Here is a 26,413-nt window from a genome sequence, read left to right as displayed (position 1 = left end):
TTTTCCAAATACTAACTTTTCCAATTACTACAATTGCAAAGATATTTGGTTGAGAAAATCAGTCTTACACCACAGGGTGTTGGGTTTTGTAGGTTTTTCTTTCTTTTGCTTTGATGTTGGTTTGTTCAGAGTGAGCAACTGTATTATACAATATAAAATACTAGATCTCTATACCAAATTGTTTCCAGGCTCTATCCGCTGGATGACATAGGGAGGAAAAGAATGGAGCAAAACAGGAAAAAGAGGGTGGAGGGTACATTGGTTTTTTATATAAAAACAACATTTTTATTGGTTTTTAAACAAATACAAATAAAATAACTATTAAGCACTTATCCAGCAGTACATCTAATGGTGTCTGTTTTATCCATTCTCTCTAGACATTCACTTACATATTCAACATTCAAACATATTACTTAATGTAACCTCTCCAATGAGAATAATGAGCACTTGACATAACAAGGTCTTGATTTGGGGCACATTGTTCTGATCCATCACATTATCAAACCCTCATCTAAGGAAGTCCCCATTCCCAATAAGACTACCTTCCCACCAGTCCCCAAGAAGTCTTCTGTACCCTTAATAGCTTCACAGAGAGCATAAAATTCCATGGAGTTCAGTTTCTGCCATAATTAAGATACCAGGAAGAGGAAGACCTCACCTGCAATATTCTGCCTTCTACATAAATTACTGTACACAGAGACAAGAAACCAGCTCCAACCACCCCATACAGATCCTTTCCTAATTCAGCAGCGTATTATATATGGTTTTCTTCGTAATGAGTCAACCGTTGCTTTTATTTATGCGGAAAACCTCAGCTACTCTTCACTGGGGATGTCAGAATTCGAGGGAAAAGGGGGGATGGAAGCGGAATTTGCTGAAGTTCACTTATTTGTGAGGTGGGGGGGGGGATGTAGACCAGCAACAGCCAATGGCAGGGCTGCATGTGCCAGGACAGGGCAAGTCTGGGAGCCGTTTGGGTTAGAAGCAGCAGCAGTGTCCCACAGGTAGATTCACACTTCCAGGACATGACCATTGCCACCCCGGAGCTTCCCTGATCTCACCACTGTCTTGCTCCTGCCATCTACACAACTGGAAGAAGAAAAGGGGATTCGTGCTTGTGGCGTTTGCCCGTTCATTTGAAAATGTCTGTACAGGGGGAGAGAAAGAGTTAATAGGTAGACCAATAGAAAAGCCAGAGGCGGAGCCCACCTGTTTATAAAAGGGCTTAGCCCAAGGTTGGTTTTAATTAGTTAGTTGGTTGGTTGGGAAAAGGCAGTTGGGAAAGCAGTTGGCAGACAGTTGGAAATAGAGAGACAGTTAGTGCAGTTGGTTCTTGTGTGAGGGGAGATAGAAGAGTTAGAGACAGGATAAAATAAGACTAAGAAGGTAAAGAGTAACAACTTTTTGAATGCAGTTAAAGTTTATTTGTGTTTGCAATAAACTACACTCTTCTTTAAGGGACACAGGTGGCGCTGTGGGTTAAACCGCAGAGCCTAGGACTTGCCGATCAGAAGGTTGGCGGTTCGAATCCCCGCGACGGACTGAGCTCCCGTTGTTCGGTCCCAGCTTCTGCCAACCTAGCAGTTCGAAAGCATGTCAAAGTGCAAGTAGATAAATAGGTACCGCTCCGGCGGAAAGGTAAACGGCGTTTCCGTGTGCTGCTCTGGTTCACCAGAAGTGGCTTAGTCATGCTGGCCACATGACCCGGAAGCTGTCTGCGGACAAACACCGGCTCCCTTGGCCAATAAAGTGAGATGAGCGCCGCAACCCCAGAGTTGGTCACGACTGAACCTAATGGTCAGGGGTCCCTTTACCTTTTTACACTCTTCTTTGTTAACTTAAGAACCTGACTGAGACTAAGTGATTTACCAGGGAGGACCTGGTTGGGGGCAGCGGATTAGTGGTATACGGGTCAATAGTCCATGAGACGACCGGGGGCTCTGTACGAACCCCACAATGCTCTATTCCCCCCCCAAAAAAATGAGCTGCTGCTGCTGTATAGTGCAGAGAAAACCATTTCATAACATTCTTTATAAAAAATTTGGAAAATATATCAGAAATATTTGGGTACATAATCCTGCCTCAACAAGGACTTTTTTTTAATCACAATATATTTATATCCCACTTTTTCTATGTAAAACATTGAATGCAACTGATACATTTCAAATAACAAAATGCCACATCAATGCAACAAGTTATGATGCAAGAAACTTAAACAATAAAAGTATTATATCATATTTTTAAAATCACTTTCCAAGTGTTCCTGTTTGAGATTGACACAATGAAAAACTTGTTTTCACAAAACATCCATCTGGAAAACATTATGCCATTTGATTTCCTAAGTTAATCAGTTAGTGGTCCTGATACATGTTTTTTTAAGCTGTGCCATCACTATCTCTAGGGATAATGTTCAACAGCAACCATGTCATTGCTGGGTGCGGCAAAGAACCCGTGTTATTACGCAACACACTTACAAAAAATGTAAAAGCTAAACTAGCCTTTAGTCTGAAAATTCTGGAAAGAAAGTAAAAACTTTGGTTACAGTATTCTAGGTGTCGCATCAGCAAAAGCTGAGCTGGGTTATAAGAGGTTTGTTTTAAGACAGATCATTGATGTTTGTATGGTTTCCTCATTTTCTCTTTCATAGGAAAGCTAGTTGGTTCACATTTAAGGAGGGGATATGTGTTCTGAACATGGGGCAGGTGGTGGTGGAAGTAAGTCTATCAACAGCTGGACCTGCCTACTCCATGAATGGCCATCTGAACAGAGGCGGCATATGCACAGAATGGATTCATGTAGGCTTCCTAGAGCAATTGTTCAGAAATTACAATGGATGCGCATGGAAAGGATGGGCCATAATATCTCTCCCCACACAACCCCAGCATTTGTTCATCATCCCCCTCACACAAAGTTCTCCAGGCTGCTTACAATGAAAGCAAGGTAAATATATAATAAAACATAAAATCAAAACTAAACAGGTACAACAAAAACAGTGCACACAACATTTCCAATATTAGCAGAAGGCCTTCTCAGTAGTGGCACCCGCCCTGTGGAACACCCTCCCATCAGATGTCAAGGAAATAAACAACTATCTGACTTTTAGAAGACATCTGAAGGCAGCCCTGTTTAGGAAAGTTTTTAATGTTTGATGTTTTATCGTGTTTTTAATATTCTGTTGGGAGCCACCCAGAGTGGCTGGGGAAACCCAGCCAGATGGGCGGGGTATAATTATTATTATTATTATTATTATTATTATTATTATTATTATAGCAACCAAGAGGCTCAGGCTACATAAGTGGCTTAGAAGGGCTAACTAAGTTTTATCTGGCTTGCTCAATGGCTGGGTGATATTTAGCAAAGGGTGCAGGGGCCCCAAGCAGGAGTACAGTGGTACCTCGGGTTAAGTACTTAATTCGTTCCGGAGGTCCGTTCTTAACCTGAAACTGTTCTTAACCTGAAGCACCACTTTAGCTAATGGGGCCTCCTGCTGCCGCCGCCCCACCGGAGCACGATTTCTGTTATCATCCTGAAGCAAAGTTCTTAACCTGAAGCACTATTTCTGGGTTAGCGGAGTCTGTAACCTGAAGCATATGTAACCTGAAGTGTATGTAACCCGAAGTACCACTGTACTGTGTGAGGATATAGTGTGTGTGTGTGTGTGTGTGTGTGTGTGTGAGAGAGAGAGAGAAGAGAGAGAGAGAGAGAGAGAGAGCCCTGTGTAATCTGGGTTCCTGTTTGCAAGGTGCACTGTAACTGCATTCAGCCAAATGCCCTTATAATTCTCCTTCAGTCAGCAGGAAGGTCAGCGATGGAGGAAGCATGGCTGGCTGGCTGGCATGCACAACCCATGGACAGAACTGAAGCAGGGGTGTGGGAAGGGGGTGGGGGGTGGTCCGCCCTGGGTGTCATCCCAGAGGGGGTGACAAAATGGCATACCGTGGGGGGCATAACGTGGAGTGACGCAGTGGCTCGGGGCCCCACACTGCCCAAAACGGCAACGTGGGGCTTGCATCCACCAGGCGGACTCTGTGGGCAGCTCGCTGTGGTGTCCCCCTGGGCGGATTGCTGCAGCGCCCCCGCCCTGGGTGGAACACGGATCGCTGCAGCACCCCCATGCGTGGATCGCCCCGCCCCTGCTGCTCCGGGTGCCAGAGCAGCTAGCTACACCCTTGAATTGAAGAATACTCAAGTAGAATTTCAGAAGAAGCATCTGGCTTGTATGAGCAGACACAAAGACAGGTCCAGATTTAAGTAGGAATTAAGCAGACAGATGAAGGCAAGGCAAGCTGGTGAGTTACCAGCCCTGGGAGGGCAAGAGAAACCCTCTCCAACACTCCTAACCACATGCTCAGAAATGGTGACTTTGGTTTGCTGCTAATTGCCTCAGCAAGATGCAAGAGGCAAGCTGTTAATGTTTATTATACTCGCATGGGAGTGTGTGCGAGCCTATCTCACACCCCTAAATTAGCCCCTTAGGTGAAGTTGAAGACTCTTGTGTTGAAGAATGAATAGACTGCCAGGCCAGCTAGCTTCCATATATCAGAATGGAAACACATCATTTTATCTTTTGCCTAAGGCAGCCTCAGGCAGTCAACCCTAGCCTTATAACAGGTGTAAACAACCCAGTTTTCACACAGGCCTCTCAAGGTTGCCAAATAATAAGCAGTCAATTAACAACATCAGACCATCAACCGTCACAACCAGAATGTGAGCTGCAGAGTTATATAAATATAGATTTGTGCTTGCTATCATGCTTGCAATATGCTGTCAAAGCACACAAAGTTGGCAAAAGTAATAATTAAGACTTCCAGCACTTTTAAGAAAAGCAACAGCACACCAACATATGATGTAGTAGCAGCTACATAAATAGGAGCATGTTAAAACTACATCTCAATTGGCCATATTTATAGAAAGGCAAAGCCAGACTGATTTTTTAAAAAGCCTTAATAAAACACAACTGAAACGTCTAGCATAATAAATGTCAGGTATGCAGAGAACATGTCTTGGGAACTACTTCCCTTTCAGGTGTTGACCTTTTCATTTGAGAAGTAATGGAAACTATATAAAGTACCTCTTAAACATACCACTGAAATTAATACGGCAGTGGTGTGCAGTAATTTAAACCCAACTCCTTTTGAATATACAGTAATCAGAAAGTGAAAATCTCAACCATTGTGGAGGCTTTCACATTTCTGTGTTTTGGTTCCTAGCATGGAAAGTCAATGTATACCCCCGTGAATATGAATAAGCATGAGATAATGCCTAGACTGAGGCAAAATATACATGTTTCTAAATTGAGTACTACAAACAATTTTCCAGTATGAGTAATAACATTATGTTCATTTCAAATAACTATAGCCTGTTTTCTTGGTGCTTTTTACTGGGCTCCTCCAGGAAGAAAGGCAGGATATAAATTGAATTATTAATGCTCATAATACTAATATTTTACAAAATCCTACTGAAGTTCCAAACTGCATCCAGCTAGAATTGTCAAGTAAATTATGTATAAATCACCTATTAGCAAGTACAAACCTCTCTAAAGACTTTAGCCTTAAAGTATTAGCGCTCAGTATTATTAGTATTATTAATAACATTATTATTTAATTTTTTATCTATTTTTATACATTTGTTAAATTTTAAAAAAATATTTTGACAAAGTAATAATCATAAATAAATAATAATAAAAATGTGCACCCCACCACCGAGACCATTCCATTATAACTATCCAACCTCCCAAAATTTCAACACCTCTTGCGATGGTTTGACCCCTGTCCATTTTAACAGTACAAATTCTACAAGCGCCCTCCATATCTCCTCAGAATCATTTCTCCTGCATATTCCCCGTCTTACCTTAATGGCACATTCAGTATTATTTTAAGGCTTTTGAATCACCACTTTCTATATTAATATATTGGGAAGTTCATGTGTAAACATTTCAATAATCTATATGGTGGGAAGATTAGGAGAGATTCTGCTTTATTGATAGATACTCCTTATCCTTGCAGAAAAATATTTCTGCAACCCCAAAAGCTAGCTGGCACCAAGGACTGCAGATGGACATTGCCCTCATACTGGTAGGAAATATCATGGTGAGTGGACAGTGAGAGGAAGTGTCTACTGTTATAGTTTTACAGTTTCTATAGCCTGTCATCAAATCTAAAGGCAAATATTTTCTATCGGTCAGTTTTGTGTGAGAAGGCACACACTTCTTTCATAGGAGAAGGAGGAAAATGAAAGAACATAGGACAGGAAACTGGAAGGCAGTTTTTGGAATACATAAGGAAAACATTGCCGCAGATTGGTTAACATGCAATATTTTCTTCTAGCCTACAAAGCAAAACTAATTCAATACATAATATTAGGATTGTGTCATAAAATTCTCTTGAGGAAAACTGGGAGATACTTCACAGTGAAACAAGAGGAAATTCTGGCAACTATGAAAACAACATTTCTATCAAAACCAATTGGATAATGCTAACTGTGCAAGAGGTCAGCAACAGTTTTCCTTTCTTAAACGAATATTCTCGACTAAAGATAAACTTAAATGCAATAAGATTGTGTACCCTTCTCTATAGTCGATTACAAGTCTACCTTGCCACTGTAAAACACAAGTTTTCAGATTCTTTGTTTTGAAGGGGAGAAACAGTCCCTGAACCCACATGTAAATAAATAACTACCTGACATTCAGAAGACATCTTAAGGCAGCCCTGTTCAGGGAAGTTTTTAATCTGTGATATTTTAGTGTATTTTTGGTATCTATGGAAGCCGCCCAGAGTGGCTGGGGAAACCCAGCCAGATGGGTGGGGTACAAATAAATTATTATTATTATTATTATTATTATTATTATTATTATTATGTAACATACATGCTTAATATAATAGCCAATTCTTAGGTTTTCTTAATGCACCAGTTGTATCTTCCATTCATTACTTCTCTCAACCTCTCTCTATTTGCTCATTAGCCTCTATACAGCACAAGTGTGCTAGCTACCGGTGCTAATGGGAATTTTAGTCCAAAAGATCTGAAGGATGCCAGCTTGGAGAAGACTGTCTTATGTTAAACAAGAGTAGCATGTCCAGTATAAGAGGAATGCACTCTAACTTGATTGCAAAAAAACAAATTTAGTTACTTAAATAAAAATTAGAAGGGTGATAACTTAGCAAATTAACATGTAAGCATTTCTTACTATATAATGAAAATGTACAAGTGTCATCATGCAACAGTTTGCTTGGCCACAGATGGGTGGCGCTGCAAACTACAGTGGAATAAGAGGAAGTGAATGAATGGCCCAGGCAACCTGCAGCAGGACAGCCTGCTCTGCTGGCTCTCTTGGTTCAGAAATGGGGAACTTTTGTCCCTCTAGACATTGTCTAATCAGTCCCAGCCAGCATGGCCAGTGGTCAGGAATGAAGGAAGCTAAAGTCCAAAACATCGGGTTGAGGAAGGCTGTGCTAACATCACATCTGGATGGTCACGGGTTCCTTATACCTGACTGATGTGCCATCACTGCACTGTGGAGCAGGAGTGGGGAAATGCATAATGCCACGTCACGTTTCTCTCACTAAAAGTTACAGGGAGACAACGGAGGATATCATGGCACACAATGCTGTTTTCAGTGACAAGTCCATGAATGGCATCACATATTTCCCTTTCCTGAAACACAGAGTTTGAATAATGAGTGTCATGAGGAATGATCAACAGCCGTTCATGCAGTAAAAAAGGAGTTTCGTTGGATGTCTCGCCTCCAAGACTCTGATCCCATTTAGCTTTCAAGATCAGAATATGCAGTCACAGTCTGGCAGGATATAATGTGCTGGTAAGCCAGCGTTATCACTGTTTCCAGAGACGTTGCTGTTCAATTTCAGTGAAGTACACGGTGGTATTTTGTGGTAACTAAGTAAATAATGACCCTGCTGCCCAGCACCTAGCCATTAATGGTCATTAAAAACAAAGATCTAATTCAACCTTAGTACAATATCGGCCACCACACAGATGAGAAGTATGAACTTCAGCTGAAAAAAGTTTAAAAGCATTTTGAATCAGTACAATTTCAGAGGGGGGTATATATGTTTACAATGCCTGGCCATTAAGCAGCAGTTACAGAAAATCTGCAATGTCAAGGACTTCATTATATTTGTGTGTGCAAGTTGAATTACAACAGCTGTGCCAAGGTTAACAAAGGTGGTACCCGAGGGAGAGTCATTTCATTGATTTATTTATTGGGGGCTTAACCTAAAATGTATGTTGTATACAAAGTACACATTTGAGAAAAACGGTGTCCAAACTTTTAGTGTTTTACTCAGATCAAGTTTTTACAGGAAACATTACTTTACCTTTTCTTTCAGCTGCATACAGCAAAAGTTTAGAAAATAATCATTTTAAGTTAATTAACTCAAGCCGTATTTTGGATTAGCGTACCCTGGTTACTACATACATAGCACAAGAAGACTGAATGCTCATTTCTGCAACTGCACTCTGAGTTACAAACAGCTTGACAGAATCAAGAGCACATCCTCTGTGAAGCAGGGTTCACATTTCCTCTACTGTGGCAAAGTTTTCTGTACTTCTTTAGCAAATGGAATATCTGTTTGGGAAATACGCCTTTTCTGAAATGAGGCCGCAGAAAATCCTGTTGCACGGTTATTTGCAAGGAAGCTCCACTGAACTCAGAGGCATTTACTTCTGAACAAACACCCATTTGTTTGAGCAAACACCTCATGTAAACGCTCCCTTTCTAAAAATGCTTTTAGTGTCAAGAATGGTCGTGAAAATCAGGAACATCCAAAGCATAAGGTGGAAGCCTGAACACCAATTTCCCCTTCCCCTTGTCTCTATTGCTGTTGGAGCCTTTAAGAACTGCACCAGAATATGAGAGAGTGGAGGAGCAGGAGACAGCATGAGCCGAAATCTGTTTGCTATTTCCTGCTTGGCTCTTTTTAGGAACTAGCTGCTATTTAATATTATTTATTAATACTGTACCTGACCACACTGGAAAGGTTTATCATATCTGACTCTGATTTATTATATATTTTTTAAAAACTGATAAATAACATTGATTTAGATGTGTTTAAATGGTTGATATTTAATAATGAATTTAAAATGTCAGGCATACACCTCTCTCCATCCTCCTTTCACGAAGACAAGAGGCATTATCACAGTTACAGAACACATTCCAGCCATTCGAAAGCATTCAAGAGGGTGGCCTCTGAGAGATGGTATGGTCTGGAGATAGTCCCAAGGGCCAAACAGAAAGTACTGGAGGGCCGCATTTGGGCCTTGGATTCCCCAACCCTGTCTTAGATGTACTACAATGACAGCCATTAAAATAAATTTAAAATCCTAAAATATTTCTACTGTTAAATATTTGTACTGTTAAATTAGATAATTTAACTTGGACCTGGCTGCTTGCAAGGCAAAAAAAAACAGTAGAAACAAAGTTCATTAAGGCTTAAACAAACTGAAAGCCATGCAGCTGCCCTACATACCAAAGTCCTTGGTATCAAGGAGTCTGCTGTCTTAAGATAATTCAATTATTCCACATTTTGCATCATGTTTTCAGCAGCTACTCGCAGAGAACGTAACATCTGGCATGCTGAAATGCGTTTTAAGACACACGTGAAACATGGTCTTCCCAACAGGACAAATGAATGAAGGAAACTTAAATTGCTTCCATCTCAGAAAGTTGATAATGGTATGTATGATATTAGGGAAGAGCAAAACATTTTTTCACATGCAAACAGTCCCAAACCATTCCTGGGTATTCCTTTAAACAAATGGAATGTGAGGAAACCCGATCATCATAAATCTAAGTGGCAGCAACTGTGATTATTGCAGTGTCTGGAAGACATGCATTCACAACCACATCCACAATCACAGCATTGGCAATACATCTGTGCCTTGCACTCTTACAACATGATTTTCCACTGCTTTCCCTCATGTCGGGGGTGTGTGTGTAGCATTTGAAGTGCAATCTTATTCAGAAGTAAACCCCTTTGATTTCAATGGGGCTTACTCCCAGGTAAGTGGGCATAATTTTGTGACCTAGGTCAGTCGATATTATAACTCACCTAATTATAACAACAGGCATTTAAGTTGAAAGTGGTAGAATTCCTTGGGGAATATTCATTCAGGTATATGAGCTTCACCAAGCACTAGAATGCACGTCATTAAAGTGAATTTTATTGGGCCAATTTAAGTTTGAAAGAGCTTTGCAAGATTGTTTTCTTGCTTTATAAAAGCCAAAGTCTAATCAGCACTAGTGAAAAAGTAAAAAGTGATCTGAAATGAGTACGTCAATGATGCAAGCTTTTCCACTGCTCCTCTCCAGTCTGTGACTAACCTGGATAGGTCACTCTATGATGGACTAAAACAATCCATACTCCAGCACTGCTACTGGCTTCTCTTCAGTAGCAATATTCAACTCTCTTTCTACGGTAAGGCGATATCCATACCTTGCTTTTTCTAAATCTGACCCCATAGAATGGACAAAAACATAGGTAATAATTACGGTGGTACCTCGGGTTAAGAAGTTAATTCGTTCTGGAGGTCTGTTCTTAACCTGAAACTGTTCTTAACCTGAAGCACCACTTTAGCTAATGGGGCCTCCCGCTGCTGCCACGTGATTTCTGTTCTCATCCTGAAGCAAAGTTCTTAACCCGAGATAATATTTCTGGGTTAGCGGAGTCTGCAACCTGAAACGTATGTAACCTGAAGCATCTGTAACCCGAGGTACCACTGTACTATGTAAGTTCTTAAATGATTGCGTGTTTTAATTTCTTTGATTCTTTTAGCGCTTGATTTTGGTATTGGGCGGTGGTGGTTATTTATTGGTAATTATTTATTGTTTTCATTCTTTTTGTCCCTTCTGCAGTAGCATTGGGCAAGAAATTAAAATAATGCTCCATCTAATGCAGGGGTAGTTAACCTTTTTATACCTACTGCCCACTAAGGCATCTTTCTTGATGGTAAAATTTCCTTACCGCCCACCAGTGCTCGATGGAACAAGGATTCAGGTTGTGCTGTAGAACCCCCTACTGCCCACCTAGAATCCTGAAACGCCCACTGGCGGGCAGTGGGACCAGGTTGACAACCTGCAATGCTTCACCATGTCAAGTGACACAAGATATCCACAAAGGAATGCCTCCTTGTGCAACCATCAGCTCTGCAAGATAGGAAGGCTTGATTCACAGCTTGATCACAACAGAAATGCAGCGTTCAGCTCTAAATTGGGTAGACCATTCTCCACTCTTCTCTTGCCCTTTCAATCAATGTCATGACAATGCTGACTGGCTACAGAAACTTTTGACTCGACTCCCATACAAAGATTTATCCACTAGGGTATTTGAACCATTGCCCATCCCCTCCAAGGAAGTAGCAGGTGACATCACAAGATCACACAGTGATCAACAAGTAAGTAATGAGGGGGGAAACTGTATTTTGGACAAATACAAACCTGGGTGGAGATTACCGTCCAAGATGAACGACTTAAATATTTTTTTCAGTTGACAAAGCTGATACAATTCATGGGTGCTGTCTCGTTACCACAGCAATGCACAGTCTGTTTACTTTAAATATTACAGCTTAAGAACATTTTTAGAAAGAGTTTTTCCCCCTGCACAATCGAGCCAAAGGGAACACAAAAGGCTAAATGCGTGAAGAATTAGTGAGATCCAAAATGAACTTCAGCCAATCCCACAAGCTTTCAGGATGAAAAAGCTGAACTGCAGCTGTTCTAGCTTAATGCAGGGATATATTGACCAACATGTTTCCGCTATCATTTTCCCAACTTAAAAAGAAAAGAAAAAGAGTAGCAATATGCAGGATGCAGGCTGTAAAACAGTAAATGGCGGGGAAACATTTAAAAAAATGTATACCCAAGGTAGAATCAACAGTTATTTCTTTCAGTTAATTTGTAAAGGGTTGTTGGCAAAGTGCAGGAGTGGGGAGAGAAAAGAGGAAATCTGGTTCAAGTAGCAGGAAATGGAAGCAAGGAGTTTGGAAAAAACAGGGATGAAATTAAAAGTTTCAATTTCAAACTTTTAGACAATGCAATGTTAAGGCACACTATATTACATGTGTAGTTTCTCTTTGCATTGGTGACTTTTATTTATTGCTCACTTGCTTGCCTCTACCCTTCTCAGACAGCAGCCAAGTTAGCCTTGGAGCAGGAGACAAGACTATAGCCCTGGATCCTTCCTATGGCCAGGCCCACACATCCTTCTGTTTTCGCTCAGGAATATCACAAACACTAGCTTCCTTGATCAGCTGCAGCCAGGGGTTTAGGAAGGGGGGTGCAGGCCGTCCCGGCTGTCATCCTGAAGGGGGTGACATTCAGCGTGCCCCGCACCGCCCGTGACTCCCCCAAGCCCAGCGAGCAGCAAAGCTGTAGGCTTGGGAGTCGGGGAGCACCGAATGTCACCCCCCCTTCAGCCCGAAGAGGGGGTGACATTCAGCGCAGCCCCCCCCCCAAGATGACTTTCCATGGTAAGAAGCATTGCAAGGTATTAGAATACAAAACATCAACATGTATTTTAATCTGTGTCCCGCCCCCGTCACCTTGCAACATACGTGAGGTTACATTGTATGTGATTTCAGATTTATAGGCAATCCCTGCAATCAAAACCACCTGGAACTGCTTTCCGCATGAATACCCCTACCTTTCTGAAGCTGGTGCACTAGGAAAACCCAGTGTGGGAAGAGCTTTTAAGCTTTCCACCTTTTGTGCATTTAATTTGTGCAATTTCAGCTGGTTGGCTGCCAAGCACACAAAGCTGAAATCATGCAAGTTAAATGCGTGCAATGCAAGTTGTCTGTGTATTGATGTAACCCTCAGAATGCAGGTGGCGCTCTAGACTACACCACTGAGCCTAGGGCTTGCCGATCGGTAGGTCGGTGATTCGAATCCCCGTGATGGGGTGAGCTCCTGTTGTTCGGTCCCAGCTCCTGCCCACCTAGTAGTTCGAAAGCACGTCAAGTGCAAGTAGATAAAGAGGTACCGATCCAGCGGGAAGGTAAACGCCGTTTCTGTGCGCTGCTCTGGTTCGCCAGAAGCGGCTTAGTCATGCCGGCCACATGACCCGGAAGCTGTCTACGGATAAACGCTGGCTCCCTCGGCCTATAAAGCGAGATGAGCACCGCAATCCCAGAGTCGTCCACGACTGGACCTTATGGTCAGGGGTACCTTTACCTTTTAACCCTCAGAAAAATGAAAATAAGCCAATTTCAGTTTTGCCTATTAATGCATGCATATGTTAACCAAAGCAGAGGTGAGTAACCTGTTTCCCTCTGGATGTTGCTGGGCTTACGTGCTCCATCATCCCTGACCATTAGGAGTCCAACAACATTAGAAGAACCACAAGTTTCCTACTCCTGAATTGCAGAAAAAACTTGTTTTAGTATATTTAACCTTGTTCACAGACTCAGCACTCTTCTTTGTTTATTTGTTTATCTCTTTACTTACAAAATGTATATATACCACGATTGTATCCTGAATTAATTTACAAATGTTTCAACAGAGATCTTCAAATAAGAACAAACTGCTATTTTTCAAGCACAAGTCTGAGGCTCTGTTTCTTCCCCTTCACTTCCATTTCAATGAATTAGTCATGCTTTATCAGCTTGCCCTCATAGGACATTCAAGGACAGGACATCTTGTTATCAAGGCCATAACACTGTGAAATCCTAAAGTCAACATATATGAATAAACTTTTTTGTTTCATCATCCAAATCAGACTCAAGTTCTTCTTCCAAAGTGCCAAGGTTCGTAAGAAGGCATAATGAGAGATTAGAAACCTTTGGAAAGATCCCCACTGCTATCCCTAGACTTTGATCCATGGTCTGTAATATTTTCTCAAGCAGAGAAAGTAATAAAAGTTCTGATAAACTGCAAGAAGTTCTGTGTAACTATGACTGCTCTCATGATACTTGAGCATGGAGTTTTTACTGTGCCAAGCACTTCCACTGGGCTCATGAAAGCATGATCTTGCTCTCTGGTCGTAGGTGTCTAAAACAAGTTTCCAGAAATGAAAAAGTCACCGAGTTCACAACGCAGTAAGAACCGCTAGAAAACATGACTATTTGGTATATAAATTATTTGGCACCCGATATATTGCTTTGCAGGATGCTATTATAACAAGAGCAAATTTCTGGCCTCTGTACTTCCAAGCAGCATATTCAGTATCACATCCACAATAACCTTTAATCCAATCACATTTCTTCATCTAACATGTTAATGGTTAGTTCATTCATGATAATGTCCTGGTTCACACATCACATGAAGCCATAGTTTAAACCAGGGGTCTGCAACATTTAAGACAAAAAGAGCCACTTGGACCCGTTTCCGAAGAAAAAAAAGCTGGGAGCCGCAAAACTCGTCATTATAAAAATAACTTTTTTGTCACTTTTTTATTATTTCTTTGTTTGACCCCTCAGAATTACTCCTCCTCATAGAAATAAACGTTAAATTAACAAGTTACCTTTTTGTGTGTGTGTGTTCTTCACTCCCCTTCAAAACAGTGACCAGCGTACATGCCCCCTTTCAATGCAGTGACCAGCGTACATGCCCCTTACAATGTAGCGGGCGGGCGGGAAGGTGACGTCGGGACGGTGCGTGACTAACACACGCACCGCCCCCATGCGACGTCACAGCCAGTACAGCGCCTGCCACAGTGGGGAGTGTCGGGGCGCACAATGCGCCTCCTCCCCTTGCTAGTATCCGCCCCGGAGCCGCGGCAAAGGTGTAAAAGAGCCACATGCGGCTCCGGAGCCGCGGGTTGCCGACCCCTGGTTTAAACAATGGTTTAAAGTGATGAGCAAACTGGGCCAATTACACACAGCACTATTGCCTTCAGGCAGGTTTCAGTTCCATTTTCTCAAGAATGCCTATTTTTTCCCCCAGATAGGGAGAGATGCAACATTCAATAATGCACCTGAAATATACTTTCGTTCCCTGCTCCTTGCGAGTCATGGAACTCCTGAATTATGAATTTGCATGCTGTCGTGGACTGGCTGGCTGCAGAGGAGTGATGGGAGGCAGCAGCTGGGGAACCCCCCAAGGGAATGCTCAGGGGAAGAAGGCTCAGAGTCAGGATACTGGTGGTGGGACAATGATGGTCAGAAGGAGCCCCGTCAGCCCCAGCCAGTGCAAGCTGGAGCTGATGAGAGTTCTAGCCCAAAGCAGCTGGAAAGTGTGAGGTTGACAAAGGCTACCAAAAGTGGTCTTCATTATTTATTAAGATTATTTCCATCCCTCCTTTCCACTAAAATTAATGCTTTTACCGAAACATGTTTTACCACATGGGAAATGAATGAACAGTATTGAGTTTCCTTTTGCACTCCCTTATAACATGTAGTTTTAATACACATGGACCTCTTCACATAACTGCTTCCAACCTTGAAACACTGTTGGCATTTGTCTGTCTCAAGAGACAATGGAGTGCACCTCTGAAGGTGAAGTCAAACCACTGAAGAATTCCAGGACCTGCTGTGGCTGCAGACCAGTAACTCATAACTGCTGCCTCTCATGTAGTTTTTGCTGCAGTAGCAGAACCAAAGTGACCTCTCCAGGATTCAAGCCTGAGCAGCGTATATGGAAGTCCTTAGGCTGCCCAGGTAACAAGACCCCCTTCCCCCTCAGCCTTGCTGATGTGGTTCAAAGGAAAGGAAAGCAATACATTTGGCACCAGCTTGGCTGCAGGAGTTACCAGAAGGAAGCATATAATGCGCCATCCAACTACCTTAGGGACTGTGCTCCGGATTTGTGTAGGGTTTACACCTTTGCCTTTTTCCCCCTCACAAAGATATATTGCAAGGCAGCGGAGGTTTCAAAGCAGAGTTTTCCTTTTCCTAGATGGGCTACCGTCTGAGGTTGCCCCTCATTTCCTTCTACACCTCATGCAGAAACTGCCTTCTTGACTGTTGGACCCACTATTGGCCTTGTCCACTCAATCCACTTGAGCCTGTCTTCACATGCATGGGAAGTCCCTAACTCACTGAATATTTGAGATCCATCAGCTACCCCTGGTATAGGAGGCCAGTCAAAGCCGTTCCTGAGGTGTGGCTGCTGGCTCCAAACTCACACAGGCAATAATTATGTGAGTCATCCAGTTTGCCCTCACTCTCTGCTTTTGGCACACAACCAGTTGACTGACAGTTTGTTTTACCTTAGAGGAGAATGTGCTATTTTGTGGTGTACATTAGGAACATGCCTATGGACAGAAAGGTTAGGACTGAATCAAAGGACAGAACTTCCCTGTTTCTTACACTACTAATGGCTGGGACCCTGAAAAAATGTAAGAAAAAAAATTATCCGCATGGCTGGGCCCAACACTTTAGACCTGTGAGCAAATTTTGGGTCAAAGAATTTTTGTGTAAGGGTGGGGGGGGGTCATATTTAAAAAGACCCCACAATTTCTGGTCAAACTCCATCAATACTAAACCAAGCTACTGTTCCTAAAAGGTGGAGTCCATATGACATTATTTGCACAGAGGACTATTCCTTAAGTGTATGCTTCTAAGTAATACCAGAACAATAATACAACTATCAACCTATTTTGTAAAAAGTGAGTATCATGCAGAAAGGACCTTTGGTAATCAAGGACTTGTGGACATCATGCATGACCAGACTTTCCTTGCCCCCACTATTATGAATTGGTTTCAAAACTCCTCTTTATTTTAAAGTAGTTTTCAACGTGGGAGGTTCCCTTTGCAGGGTGGGGGAGACTCCAGCCAGGCATTTTTCTGGATCACAGCCATTACCACTGGAAAACTACAATGAAATTTTATACCAGCAGGTTGTGAGAAACGCAGAGCTGAACAACAAGGACCAGCATTAAGCCGATACAAGCATTCACGGATGACAATTACTTCCGTTTTATTTTTCCTTAAGTGCTTTAATGTTTTGGCCACTGTCCAAACTATAAAATCCGATATGAGTAAGTCCTCTGCCCAAAACATCTTTAGCAGCCCACCCCCCACCCCTCGCCAACTTAGAAAACTATTGTGGGGGGGGGGGGAATTAGAGGAGATTCAAGCAAATGTACACTTAATTTCTATCCTGGCAATGTACTTGCTACATACTTGTTGTCCTTGTTGTCTATCTCTAGGAGGTGGCCTTGATTAAAGCTCATTGTTCAGGAAACTAAATACATGTGTTTCTAGATAGCATAAATATACTGCAATGACTAAACAACATTTGAGGAACACATGCAGCACTGGAAGCATGCCAGGCACAAACCTTTGTGCTTAAAATGTTATACAAATACTGTCTGGCACGTCTGATTTAAATTACATGGCAATTAAAATCCACAAGCTTTCAATATCCCTGGGTTTAACCCGTCATGGCTATCATCACTACTCTAAAGGCAGCATTAGCCCTAAAGGTCTTCTTCTGGTCACAGATGACTATGAATTTCCTTGCCTGGTTATGATCAAGCATTTAAAAAAGATTACTTAACAAATAGAAAGATCTCCACCTTGGATGTTTCCCTTTGGTTTAGTTTCTGGTTCTTAAGCACAGAAAGTGAAGACCACAACCATGTAAGGTAACTGGGATTGTGACCGCAAGCACACCTTTAAGTTCCACCAGCAAAGCAATGTGGGACATTGCAACTGTGCCAAATATGGGTAAAGTTGGAGCAGACACAGAGGGAAGCCATGTTGTAGCAGTGCAAAAATAAAATCCCAAAGCATAATACTAAGGGAAAACATATTATCACCAGATGCCAACAAAGGGCCATAGCCCAAAGAGATACCACAGAGAGCAGGCAGACACACACAAATGGCAATGCCACACTATCTACCAACCATGAAAAAAAGCTGACAAGTTTTGATATGGACTTACCCCTCTGATACCCACATTTACATGAACACCACATAAATCTCTGGCACCATCTGCTTCACATAAAGAGCCAATGAACATTCTCTGCTGCCATGTGATGGTGTAGCAACAGCACTCAGCAAGCAGCAACAGAATAGCATGAAGTTTGCCCCCCTCTCCATATTGGAGGGATCCTAGCAAGCGCTTTCTCAAGAACTTAGCTAATTGCTTACATACTCCTCAAAACTGTATTTCTCTCTCTCTCCATATAAATTTTATGCTCCAAGTTCAAAATATTCATTATTTTCGTATCATCATACAATTTATTTTTTTTATGAGGAGTATGAATAATGTTTGCTAGTTTAAGTTTCATATCAACAGCTGTTAAATCTTTAGGAAATTATCTGGCTAGGAGGGCTTTTTCCCATCTGTCTGATAAGTCAGAAGGCCAGATGCAAAGAAGAGTTGCAAACTTAACATAAAAGCTTTTGTTGAAAAAGAATGAACTTCAACCCCATCGACAAAACCTGCAACAAGTGGACCAAACACCATAGCTAAGAGATTAAAGCTAGAAGACAGGGGAAGCTGGATTGAAAAAATACTCTTGGTCACATATGCCACCTAAACATAAAAGCCAGGTCCAGAAACACCAAACACCAAAAATTCCCAAGCTATAAACCGGATCCTTCAATAAATAATAACCACAACCAGAAGTTCAACTGGCCACAAATCACTAACATCTCAGTCATATCTAGAGTGAGCTCGTCCACAGGTGTTCATCTAACCCATTACTGACACCAGATACCAGATTCACTGAACCACCATCTCACTAAGATCCACATATTTCTAACACTGAACTCCAAATCCCTGTCCAGTAAATTGTCCAGTAGATATTAAACGGTGAAAGAAAAAATGCATAGCTTTGAGATGGAGCAATAGTCTCTTTGTACTGTATTAAGTTCTGGAACTTGCTCAACAGATAAGTGGAAACATTACAAAACAGTGCTCCCTGCTCCCAACCTTGTCAGGTGATCCAGAAAAGTCTGTGGTCAATGATCTTCCCACAGCAGTGTCAATGATGCTTACTGGGATGGTGCAGGGGATGGGCAGGGACACAATTGCAAAGGTTGTCGCCCAGTTCAACCAAATCAGTTTCTGCCCCCAAAACAGATAAAAAGTCAAAGTGAAATGAGATCTGATAATTAGCCCTATCCAATAATTAGCTTCATCCAAAGAAGCCTGTAGTTGACACACTGCTATTCATTATCTAAGTAAAGGTAAAGGTAAAAGACCCCTGGATGGTCAAGTCCAGTCAAAGGAGACTATGGGGTGCAGCACTCATCTCACTTCAGGCCGAGGGAGCTGGCATTTGTCCTCAGACAGCTTTCCGGGTCATGTGGCCAGCATAACTAAACCGCTTTTGGCGCAACGGAACACCGTGATGGAAACTAGAGCACATGGAAATGCCGTTTACCTTCCCGCTGCAGTGGTACCTATTTATCTATTTGCACTTGTATGCTTTTGAACTGCTAGGTTGGCAGAAGCTGGGACACAGCAATGGAAGCTCACCCCGTCACATGGATTCAAATTGCCAACCTTCCGATAGGCAATCCCAAGAGGCTCAGTGGTTTAGACCACAGCGCCACCCACTCCCTAACATTCATTATATAACTGTGCCCATGAATGGAATTATTGGATTGTTAATGAGGAATTCCTGAAAACTGATATATGTAAGGCTTTAGGAGAGGTTTTACATTTAACTTATTTCAGTGATATATAACAGCAACAACATAGCCCTATTGCGAACACTGTTGAGGCTATTGCACCCTTCACCACCCACTAGCTAAGCCATGTGGGATAGCTGGCTCATATGCATACTTGGGTACAGAAGGGAGGAAAAACCCTTTAAACCAGAAAAAAGTTTTGAAAGCAAATTGGACTCTACTCATGCATCTGAAGAGCTAGAAAATTAGTCCCTGGATCTGAGAGTCCCTTGGATTTGTCTTGAACGCCACCTTGATACCTTGTATTAATTATTCATGGTAAACACCAGGTTTTTAATGAGGGTTGTAATTGTCATTTGCCAGACAGGTTGTTGATATTTGACAATATTCCCAGGACATTATATGCTGGGCCATGGCCTATGTACATAGAATCAGGGCCATTTGTTTAATTTACCGGTAAATCTCATTCTAGTAATGGGAGTCAGAGTTCCAGCTATCAGGAGATTCCTCTGAGTCTTCTTATGCACAAGGTATAGCTTCTCTGGGAATCCAACAAATGGCTACGGAACAAAACATCACTGGTGTAAAACAGTTTTCTTAGATTAGAAATATAGTAATTGCTCTTGAAAAGTTTTTAATAATTTAGGTAGATTAACAAGATGAACCACAATGTTAATTTACTTCTTCACATGACTGATATTTCATGTATGAAATCTCACTACAAAATATCATGACGGCCACCAGGTTAGATGTTTTTGCAATACGGTACTAGCTAATAACTGTACAAATTTACAAAGGATGGGTCCATCAATGGCTGTAGAGATAAGGCTTGAAGTGCTGCCATAATTTTTGGACTTGAAGCTTGCAGTATATTTTAAGAAGCAGCCACTGGAGAAGGGATTTGGCTACAACATGGTGAGGAGGAGAATTTTACCCTGCACCTCCACCTTAGAAGCTGCTGTTAGCTGCAGAGACAAAAATGCTAAGGTTAAGGAACTGACATTGCTAACCAGAACTGTGGTGAATTTAAATCAGAGATTTGGCAGAGGGGCAAAGAGCAAAACCATCTATAGTGTGGCCAGAATCCAAATAGTCCTGGAATGACTTTTATGATACAAAAAGACCCTGCATACTATTCTCTCTTTAGTAGGTGACTTCTTAAACAACAGCAGCAGCAGTAGCAGCAAGCAAATAAACAAGCATGGCACTGATTCAAAACTGTCCCCCACCCTTTTATCACCCTTTTATCATTCTCACATGTCTTCCCTAGACTCCCATGTTTGTAAGCAAAAAAAGTAAGTTCTTTTTGAATCCAGCCATAAATATCATAAATGTGACAAAATGTCCTGTTAACTGTTCCAGTTTCCCTGCTTCTGTTAACTGTTCCGGTTACCCAGCCATGACCTTGCCAAGAGTACTCCATTCCAGTCGTCTTTCTACCTAATTTCTGATCCCCTAGACCCCACAGTCAGCATCTGGTGGCCACTGAGCATGCTCACTGCACAATGGGCTGTTTGGGGGAATTTGCTTTAGAGATTCACTTCCTCTTCCCCATACATATGCACATCTGGGCTCTCCCAAACATGCTGGGTTCCCCAGAGCTTGCACATGGGTGGTCCCTTTTTTGTTACATATGCATTGGCACTTAAGGCTGACTATCAGAAATAGAAGCAATGAGGATTTAATGTTTTGTGCAACCAATAAATTTAAACATTTGCCTTTATGAATGTGAAATGGTAGAAATTCACAGTTTGAGTCTGAAGCTGTTTCCATAGTATCTAATAGGGCATGAGTTCCTTCTCTGAAGATGCAGAACACTGGCAAAGGCAAATTGTAGGCAAAACATTTTACGTCCTGTAGGTTTATATTTTTTAAAAAATTAACAATATGAATGATGTGGCAGAGCAGTCACGATGCACTTGATGTTCCATAATCATCTCTTTCTTCTCTTTCTCTCTTCCTCCCTCTGTGGAAACCAAGTCTTGTCACCAGCCCATGATTTAAAGATTTTCCTCATGACTAGAAGTTATTTTAACTCAGCTGAACAAGAAAATGTAAACACTGACTTGAAATATCAAGAGCTATAATGCCCAGCATGTATCCCAAAACAGGAAAGCACAACTCAGAGCCTTTGGGTCCTTGACATTACCATATGGGAAACTCTGAAATGCACACAAATTCTAGTTGGTAGTGGTGCAGAGGGATATGTGGAAATATACGCATGCATATATGGTGATGCTTTAATCCATTTGCAAATTAAAATTATCCTTCTGTCCTGTGACCTGTATTTTAAGAACACACTACAAAAAAGATGGACAAGCTGAAACAAATTATGTGGGTTTCTTTCTTCAGCCTAGTAAATCATGTCGTTTTCCGCATGCTGACAGAACTTCATTGACTAAAATTTTAGCAGTGTTCTTAGGTGGGGGTGGAGGCAGAAAGAAAATACAATACTTGCCACCTTATTATACAGAAAGGTTTGCTAGCCCTCAAATGCTGCTTATCAAGAGGTCTTTAATCAATTTAATTGCCACCTCCAATGAGAAAGTCTTGCAGGAGTCCCATTTATTTGTTATATGCAGAGAGTTCCTAGCTGAAGTACTTGGAAAGATTTACTTCCAAGTGGTCACCTACTTAGATCAAACAGTAAATCACTGACTCTTGTTATGGTGTTTGTTTAGGTGGCAGCAGTTTAGCTGACCGAGCCTCAATGGCCCCTTACTGAGTTCTCAGTGTGTGTGGCCCATTTTGCTCTGCAGCTGCTTTGACACACAAGCCCTACTGTGTACCAAGCCTATTGTTATTTTAATGCAATTCTCAACAGTCTAGTTTGCCCTTACCAGTCTAAGAGCGTTTCCAAAGAGCAGCATGTTAAAAACTCTTAAGACAAAAGACAGCTGTCTTAAGAGGCAAAGTCATTAATAATTGGTATTATATAATTTAGTGGCTTCAGATGCAATTAATACAGATCTCTAGTATTTTCTGGTATACGAAAGCCTCGTGTCTTTTGACTGAAAGTTCAGTGGACTTAGAACAAAGCATTGCACAGAAACAGAGGCAGTGTTAAATACTTGTTCTATTTCTTCATAACATAGTTTAAACCACACAATAATTGATTTGAACATTACTTTGGCTATCAAACTATTATGAAGTTGTAACATTCTGTCTACAGTATAGTAAATCCTTTTCTTCCATGGGAAGAATAATTATTGGTAGCAACTGCAACCTTTATTAATTCTCTACATTGCACATTAATATCATCTTCTGACAAACATCAAATACAATTTCACAGCATCCCACATATATCTAGGCTATCATAATCAGAAAGGCAAAGGAAGTTTTCTTTTGCTTTATTCATTAAAGTCAAATTATTATTATTATTATTATTATTATTATTATTAATTGAATTTATATACCGCCCTATACCCAATACAATAGTACCTCCGGTTACATACGCTTCAGGTTACAGATTCCGCTAACCCAGAAATAATACCTCGGGTTAAGAACTTTGCTTCAGGATGAGAACAGAAATCGTGCTCCGGCGGCACGGCAACAGCAGGAGGCCCCATTAGCTAAAGTGGTGCTTCAGGTTAAGTACAGTTTCAGGTTAAGTACGGACCTCCGGAACGAATTAAATACTTAACCCGAGGTACCACTGTAGTCTCAGGGTGGTTCACAGAACAAAATCAAAATATAAAACCACAAAACAGGAACCCCCAATTCCTAATCTATTTGAGTCTCATAATGCAAAAAATTAAACTGCCAAAAAAGAAATAAGTTCTATTGGTGCAGCTGTTGGAGATGTAGATTTGAATGTGACTCCAATTGCACATCTCAGTGGGCCCAGTGTTGAAATCAACACTCACAAGGCACTGAAGATCAAATTTTAGGAGGACTAGCTTGAATTGTGAATTGACGCGAATGAATTGTACTTCACTAAAACATCATTGCTTGGAAGATTTTTCATGTCTGCCCCATGTGTGGGCTAGCTGTCACAGAATTATAAATTTCTAGGATGCAAAACACCTAATTAGGTCATGAAATGCATTTCAATGCCAATGCAAGACTGCTTCAAGGCACAGATTTTCCAATGCTTTGTCTAGTTTATTGCAGAATGACTCAAACTAAACTACCACTATTTCCTCCAGCAAGTATTTCCAAAGACATACAGATTTTGCCAACTGTACGTGTTCCCCAGTCAACAGCCCTTATTTTCCTTTCCTTTATTTTAACTTATTACATCTAATATAGTAGATAAAATTAACTGGGTTACCTTGAAATTTTCAACTAAAGGAGGCCCATACTATGTTATGCTCCCCAGACCCCCTTCCTGATTAGTATAGTTATGCAAATTATCCACATGCTTAGCGGGTTAACTTTTAACAACCCATCACTAGTATTCATCCTGTTACGAAAAATGTTAACACTTCAAAATCACAGATAATATCACTGGTTAATGTCATCACCACTATACAAGACTGTCCGCCTCAATCATACCTAGATTTCCTTATCTAAATCCCCATCGAACCATGAAGCTGACTTGGGGGCCTTGGACAAGCCACTGGGTTGTCATGAAGATAACACACAAAAATGACAGAATACAAATGTGATGAGTAAAAAATAAAATACAAATTAGGTTTTTTAAAAAAATTGTTACCGTGGCTTCTCATTCTTGAACACATTTATGTGGAAGCATGGCCTATTTTTATTTCAGCTGTGACCATTGCTGTCCCTGGACCAGGGGAGCTTAACCACAGTAATTCTGGCACAGTTGAAGACAGGAGGGAGAGCCTGTTAGTATATCACATCTCTGCTCTGCAACTGGTTGATAATTTTCAACCAAGCCAGGTTCAAGGTGTTGCTGTTCATATATAAAGCCCTTAACAGTATGGGACCAGTTTACTTGTGGGATCATCTTATCCCATATATGCTCACTTGACTGCTTCAATTTTTGAAACTGGTATTGTATCAGGTGCCACATAATATGCATTCTTGTAAAAAATCAATATTTTAGTCTAGCAGCACCTACACTTTCGAAGTCCCTGCCTAATGACATCAGGCACGCACCATCGCTGTACTCTCATGCTTGCTCAAAACATTTTTGTTTAGGAAAGCCTTTCCAGACATATAAAAGTTACATGCGTTTTAATCTTGTTTTCAGCTTATTGCTGTTTCCAATTATTTGTGAATGTTTAAAAAAATACCTCTGTGACTGTCCTTTACTGAAAAGGTCATATGTTATTGTACATGGGTTTGAGGCTTTATTACAATCAAGTGATAGATAATTTTTGTTGAAATAAATAAATAAATAAATAAAGTCAACAGGACTTATTTCCAATGATGTACACTAAAGAGTGCAGCCTGATCTTATTGCATTTTTCATGCAATAGCCTTGATGAGCACAGCTTTCCAGGTCTAGTCTGCTTGCCTGGTAAGCCACCTTTTGGAACCTTCATGGTTCAGTGAGACTAGAACTATGGGAATAGAACTTCAGAAAGGAATCTCAGTAGGGACAAATATCAGGTTCTACACTTAGGCTTGAAGAACCAGCTGCACAAATATAAGATGGGAGACACCTGGATTGCCAGTAGTACATGTGGAAAGGATCTAGGGGGTCTTAGAAGACCCCAAGCTTAACATGAGTCCAGAGCATGATGCAGCAGAAAAAAAGCTAATGCTATTCGAGGCTGCATCAACAGAAGTAAATTGTCCCAATTAAGTGGACAGTATACTTTATTCTTCCTTGGTCAGACAACATCTGGAGTACTGTGTCCAGTTCTGGGCACCACACTTTAAGAAGGATATGGAGAAACTGGAATGTGTGCAGAAGAGGGCGACCAGGATGATCATAGGTCTGGAAACCAAGCTTTATGAGGAACAGTGAAGGGAATTTGATAAATTTATCCTGGTAAAAAGAAGACAGAGGAGAAAGGATAGCTATCTTCAAATATCTAAAGGCTGTTACATGAAGAATGGAGCAAGCTTGTTTTCTCTTGCTCCAGAGGATGTGACCTCAAGTTACACGAAAGGAAATTCTGACTAAATATCAGAAAGAACTTTCTGACAGTGCGAGCTGTTTAACAGTGGAACAGACTCCCATGAGAGGGGGTGGACTGAGGCCATCTATCATGGATGCTTTAGTTAAGATTTCTGTATTGCAGGAGATTAGACTAGATGACCCTCAATGTCCCTTCAAACGCTACAATTCTATGGTGCAGATAGGTAGTTATTTCCTCAAAAAAGTGCCTATTTCCCCTGAAACAAACACGTATAAGTTTTCTAACATAAAAGTGGAAAGCATAGGGCACTGCTGGGAAGGACAAATAGAAGATGGTAAAAAGGTGGATCTTTCTCTCTCTCATACATATCCACAGCTATCACATTGGTGTCTATGGCCTGAGCAGTTGTTTTTAAGTAAAATAAATAGATGAAGCATTAAGGGACAAAACTACATAACATTAACATCATGTGTAGCTTTGAGTGTGAGTTATTGAAGAAATGTTAGTGACTAAAATCCACATAAAAGGTTTACCACCAGGTCTGAAAAAAATTAGAGATCTGGCAAGCCTCTGTTTACCTCATGTGATAAATATTTTTATTTATCAATGCTAGTAACTTACAATAAAGCTCTGTCATTTTTCAAATCACGCCAGATAGTCTAAAGTGGTAAAGCAATAAATTAAATTAAATTCATTCAAATTATGTTCCCAAGAGGAGGGTAAATACAAAGCTAGATTATAATTTAAGATGTTCCCATAGCTTTCATTGTTGTTGCCTTCATCAGAGTAACTATATAGCCTTTTACTCCTTGGGATTCAGACAATAACTCAAACTTAATGTATGCTTAACAAAATGATTTCTTGCTTTACTTAAA

The 26,413-nt window shown here is 41.1% G+C and overlaps 1 protein-coding gene across 10 annotated transcripts in view; it reads right to left on the bottom strand.

The window, feature by feature from the left end:
- Positions 1-26,413, bottom strand: part of XRCC4 (X-ray repair cross complementing 4) — a 102,503-nt gene that overhangs the window by 61,908 nt on the left and 14,182 nt on the right. The window lies entirely within an intron of this gene.

The sequence above is a fragment of the Podarcis pityusensis genome (genome assembly GCF_964106645.2).
Source record: "Podarcis pityusensis genome assembly, chromosome: 11".
NCBI classification, from domain to species: Eukaryota; Metazoa; Chordata; class Lepidosauria; order Squamata; family Lacertidae; genus Podarcis; species Podarcis pityusensis.
This window is presented reverse-complemented; position numbering and strand designations above follow the sequence as displayed.